We start from the raw sequence: 6138 nt of genomic DNA on the forward strand, positions 1-6138 counted from the left end.
AAGCTGCAGTTGCTGGTTTTTGCCCCGGTGCAGAGGGTGCAGGGCTGACAGAAAAATAAAAAGAAAATAAAATCAGAGGTTTTTTGGATCGGACAGCAGAGAATACTTGAAAGGGTCTGGGCCCTGAAGGAAAGGAGGGTCCACATAGGACCTGGAGATACACAGAGCATCATACCAACTTAAGCTCTTGATTGTGTAGAACACAGCTCTACAGCTTCAGGTACTTCCCTCTAACCACTCTAATACACCATAAACTAAAAACGGGATATCTATATAATGCGTAAGAACAACCTCCAAACCCAACAAATGGGGGTCTTACTCAGGAAAGGATTTTTCTTTTCTTTTTTGTGGCTGTGTTTCTTTGGCTTGAATGCATTTTGGATACAGCTGCAGGGCTTCTCAGGCTCCAACTGCCCCAGGCATGGGCAGAATTAAGCTTGTTTGAGAGTTTATCTTGAGGCTGTGCCTTCCCCAGGAGAGGGGCGGGGCCCAGCTCAGGTGGAATCCCTCCCTCAAGGAATTCAGACCCTAGGGTCAGGAAAATTGAAGAGATTAAAGCAAGCCTACGACCTCTCCTCTGTCTCAACCACACCCCAAGCAGGGAGAGTCTGCTGAAGTTAAAGGTACCACATCACCTTATGCTGGTGTGACCCACAGGCAGATAAGCACCGTATACAGGGCAGAATAGGAAAAACACAGAGACCAGAGGCTTCACAGAAAAGTCTTTCAACCTGCTGGGTCTCACCCTCAGGGAAAACTGATGCAGGTGACTCCTCTAGAGAGGAGGCCAGTTTGGTTTGGGAAAATCTGGCTGGGGGTCTATAATACCTAAGTAGACTCTACTGAGGGGGAAAAAAAGGCAGGGCAAGAAATAAGAAAACAGGAACTGAAAAACTCTGCTTTGTTAAATGAAACCTAAGCTAGAGGTCTAGTATAAGCTGAACTGAATGTCAAAGAGCAGATAGACAACAAAGTCATCCAGCAAGAAAATCCTAGGTAAAAAAAAAAGTGAAAACAATCTCCAGAATAAACTAATTAAGGAAATTAAATGCCTAGACGCCAGCAAAAAATAATGAATCCTATAGGAAAATTGAAGATATGGCCCAGTGAAAGGAACAAACCAACAATTGAAATGAGATACAGGAGCTAAAACAATTAATTCAGAATGTTCTAACAGACATGGAAAACCTCATCAAAAATCAAGCCAATGAATTGAGGGAGGATACAAAGAAGGCAAGGAATGAACAAAAAGAAGAAATCAAAAGTCTGAAAAAACAAATCAGAACTTATGGGCATGAAAGGCACAGTAGAAGAGATGAAAAAAACAATGGAAACCTACAATGTTAGATTTCAAGAGGCAGAAGATAGGATTAGTGAACAGGAGCATGGGACGTCTGAAATCTTGACTAGGTTGTCTCCGTGGAGATGTGATTCAAACAATTATGGGTATTAAACTTGATTAAATGGAGATGTGTCTCCACTCATTCTATGTTGGTCTTGATTTGTTTGCTGAAATCCTTTAAAAGAGAAAGCATTTCAGAGAAAGCTTCAGAAAAACATAGCCACCAGAAGCAGAGAGTCCACCAGCCAGCGACTTTTGGAGATGAAGAAGGAAAACGCCTCCCAGGGAGCTTCATGCAACAAGACACCTGGAGAGAAAGCCAGCAGATGCCAATATGTTCATCATGTTCCCTTCTAGCTGAGAGAGAAACGCTAAACATCATTAGCCTTCTTGAACCAAGGTATCTTTCCCTGGATTTCTTAGATTGGACATTTCTATAGTCTTGTTACTTCTGGAGAACTTCTTTTGTTGTTCAGATGTGGCCTCACTCTCTCTAAGCACAACTCTGCAAGTGAAATCATTGCTCTCTCCCCTAGGTGGGTCATGACATCGAGGGTGAAAGTCTCCCTGGTGGCATGGGAGATGACTCCCAGGGATGAATCTAGACCTGGCATGCTGGATCAACAATTCCATCCTGACCAAAAAGGAGAAAAGAACTGTAATTAATAAAGTATTAGTGGCAGAGAGAGTTCAAATAGAGTTGAGAGGCTACTCTGGAGGTTGCTCTTATGCAAGCTTCACTTAGACCTTGCTACCTATCATAACTTGCCAACCCCCAACCAGGACCATTCCAGCCAATCCTAAAGGACACCTAGAGCAGTATGTAAGATTCCACAAGAGTTCCACACACTAGGGTAACTTTCCAGCAAACCTACAACCTCCAGATGGGTCCCTGGTCCAGATAAGTCCTGAAACCTAACCCAGCCTCTTGAGAACATCAGATAGTTCCATCTCCCTATCCCATATTAGTGACAGACCCTTCCAATATCAAAAACATAGAATTGCCATAGCCCAAACACCCTAAAGAGAGGGATGGAAAGATCAAAGGTGATGGTGAAGTTATACAGAGAAGATAGGATTTAACAAATGAGTATGAATGCTGAATTATTAAATTGACATTGTTGTGGGGTGCACCGAAAGAGAGACCACATAATTAAAACTGCAAGCCAATTTGGAGTCTTTATTAGCCAGCCGGCAACTGCCTCAGAAACTTCCAAGAAGGAAGATTCAGAGAGCAGCCCCTAGAGGCTTTCACGGTGAGCTTATAAAGGCTATAATCATGGTGTGGTTTGCAGTTGCTAGCAAGCAAGCATAATCATAGAAGCAGAAAAATGCCATTAGCTGTTGCCAAAACACATCCCGTTCCCTCGGTTCCCTAACATTGGTTATTGTTGAACTCTTGGGGACTTTCCCTCCTCGGGCCTGATTTATTGTTCCTGGCCCTCCACAGATATCTCTTTTAGTCTCCAGGACCTTAGAGCAACTAGAAGGAAAAACCTAAAATTGTGAAATTGTAACCTGTGTCAAACTCTGAAATATGTTCTACTACTAATTGTGGTGCTGTGCTTTGAAATTTATAGCTTTTTTGGTATATATGTTATTTTTCACCAAAAAAAGAAGAAAAAAAGTAAATTGTGATGATAAAAAATATTTAAGCCCTCTAGCCTCATATATTCTGGAGCAGCTATAAGGGAAAATATGAGAAGATTGTATGGTAGCCCATGACAAACTCTGGGATCTGTTCTGTAACTACTTGTTGAAGAGTGCTTTGAAAACTATTGCTTTTTTATTTCTTTGCTTTGTATATATGTTATACTATACAATTTAAAAAGTTAAAAATAATCAAAATTAAAAATATAAACTATAGACTATTAATAGTACAATCATAATACTATTCCTTTAATTGCAACAAATGTGCCATACTAATAAAAGGTGTTAGTTAATAATAGTGTGGTATATGGGAACTCTATTTTCTGCATGATTTTTCTGTAAACCTACCACAGCTCAAATAAAAAAGTTATAGTAAATAAAAAGAGAAAAAGTACTCAAATAGAATTAAAAATATATTGCCCTAAAATGTTATATGAATTAAATGTAAGCATCTTGATTTTAAAATTTTATTTGTGACACAATAAAGGAAAACTGACCATAAATACACACACAAAAGTATTGGCAAAGTCCTTTGAGAGATGTGAGAAAAAATATGGACCTATAAAATCTTACCAGTAGGGAATCCCCTGATACTGTGTCAAACTTTAGGGACACCCAAATCAATAGGCCATGTCCATGATCCTGAGGCTTACTCTTGTGAAGCTTATGTCAGTAGCAGAGCAGCTTAGACTACCTCTAGGTATGCCTAAGAGTTACTTCTAGAGGACCTCTTTTGTTGCTCAGATGTGGCCTCCCTCTCTCTAAGCCAAACTCTACAAGTGAAATCATTGCGCTCCCCTCTATGTGGGACATTACATCCATGGGTGAAAGTCTCCCTGGTGACCTTGAAGATGACTCCTTGGGATGCATCTGGCCCTGGCACCATGGAATCAACAATTCCACCCTAACCAAAAGGAGGCAAAGTAGTGTAACTAGTAAAGTATCAGTGGCAGAGTTCAAATAGAGTTGAGAGGCTACTCTGGAGGCTCCTTGTGCTTTCATTCAAATTGCTACTGGACCAAAGTGACCCAACCTTAAAATATGAACCTGACAACCTCATTCATTGCTCCCATTATAGACTACATTTTTCAATCTATCTTAAAGTTGGTTCATGGCCAATGAAAGGTTTGTGTCCAAGTGTTCTTTCCAGCAGGTATGCATAACATAATTTAACATCTAAAAACATCATATTGAACAATATAAAGTTATATCCATGTGATAAAGCAAATGCTAGACTTTCAAAAACTCAACTTTAAGAAATCAACATAAAAAAATAAGGTCCACACATGTAAGTAACAAATATAAACTACTACCTTTGCAAGCTATAATGCTGGAGCAGTTTTTCCAACTCTGGGTCACAACACATTAGTAAATTATAAAATCCATTTTCTTGGTTTTCAGGCACTTTTTTTTTAATCTTGGGTTTCTTCATATGAAACTTAATCCCACAAAGGATAGGTCAAGCCTACTTAAAATTAGGTCTAAGAGTCACCCCCAAGAGAACCTCTTTTGTTGCTCAGATGTGGCCTCTCTCTCCAGCCAACACAACAAGCAAACTCACCACCCTCCCCCTGTCTATGTGGGACATGACTCCCAGGGGTGTGGACCTTCCTGGCAATGTGGGACAGAGATCCTGGAATGAGCTGAGACTCAGCATCAAGGGACTGAGAAAAACCCTAGAATGAGCTGAGAATTAACATCAAGGGATTGAGAGAATCTTCTCCACCAAAGGGGGAAGAGTGAAATGAGACTGTGTCAATGGCTGAGAGATTCCAAACAGAGTTGAGAGGTTATCCTGGAGGTTATTCTTATGCATTAAATAGATATCACCTTGTTAGTCAAGATGTAATGGACAGGCTGGAAGGAACTCCCTGAAAATGTGAAGCTGTGTTCCAGCAGCCATGTTTCTTGAAGATGATTGTATAATGACATAGCTTTCACAATGTGACTGTGTGATTGTGAAAACCTTGTGTCTGATGCTCCTTTTATCTACCTTATCAACAGATGAGTAAAACATATGGAATGAAGATGAATAATAGGGGGAACAAATGTTAAAATAAATTTAGAGTGAAATGCTGGTGATCGGTGACAGGGAGGGATGGGGGGTATGGTATGTATGAATTTTTTTTGTTTTCTTTTTATTTCTTTTTCTGAATAGATGCAAATGTTCCAAGGAATGATCATGATGATGAATATTCAAAAAAAATGTTTAAATATTACAACAAACACAAACATTCCTAACATAGGATCATTCCGTTCTACATATATTATCAGTAATTCACAATATCATCACATAATTGTATATTCATCATCATGATCATTTCTTAGAACACTTGCATCAATTGAGAAAAAGAAAACACAAAAAAATCATACATACCCTATCCCTTACTCCTCCCTTTCATTGATCACTAGGATTTCAACCTAGTGAATTTATTTTAACATTTATTCCTCATTATTTATTTTTATTCTGTATGTTTTCCTTGTCTATTGATAAGGTAGATAAAAGGAGCATCAGACACAAGGTTTTCACAATCACACAGTCACATTGCGAAAGCTATATCATTATACAGTCATCTTCAAGAAACATGGCTACTGGACACAGCTCTATATTTCCAGGCAGTTCCCTCCAGCCATTACATCTTTTTTTTTTTTTTTTTTTTTTTTTGCATGGGCAGGCACTGGTAATCGAACCCGGGTCTCTGGCATGACAGGCAAGAACTCTGCCACTGAGCCACTATAGTCTGCCCTCCAGCCATTACATCTTAACTAACAATATGATAACCTATTTAATGCATAAGAATAATCTCCAGGATAACCTCTCAACTCTGTTTGGAATCTCTCCGCCATTGACACTTTATGTTGTCTCATTTCTCTCTTCCCCCTTTCGGCTGAGAAGATTTTTTCAATCCCTTGATGCTGGGTCCCAGCTCATTCTAGGAATTCTGTCCCACCTTGCCAGGAAGGTCCACACCCCTGGGAGTCATGTCCCACGTAGAGAGTGGGAGGGCAGTGAGTTTGCTTGTTGTGTTGGGTGAGAGAGAGAGAGAGATGGGCCACATCTGAGCAACAAAAGAGGTTCTCTCGGGGGTTACTTCTTAGGCCTAATTTTAAGTAGGCTTAACCTAGCCTTTGTGGGGTTAAGTTTC

This window comes from Tamandua tetradactyla, chromosome 6 (assembly GCF_023851605.1).
Source record: "Tamandua tetradactyla isolate mTamTet1 chromosome 6, mTamTet1.pri, whole genome shotgun sequence".
Lineage (NCBI taxonomy): Eukaryota > Metazoa > Chordata > Mammalia > Pilosa > Myrmecophagidae > Tamandua > Tamandua tetradactyla.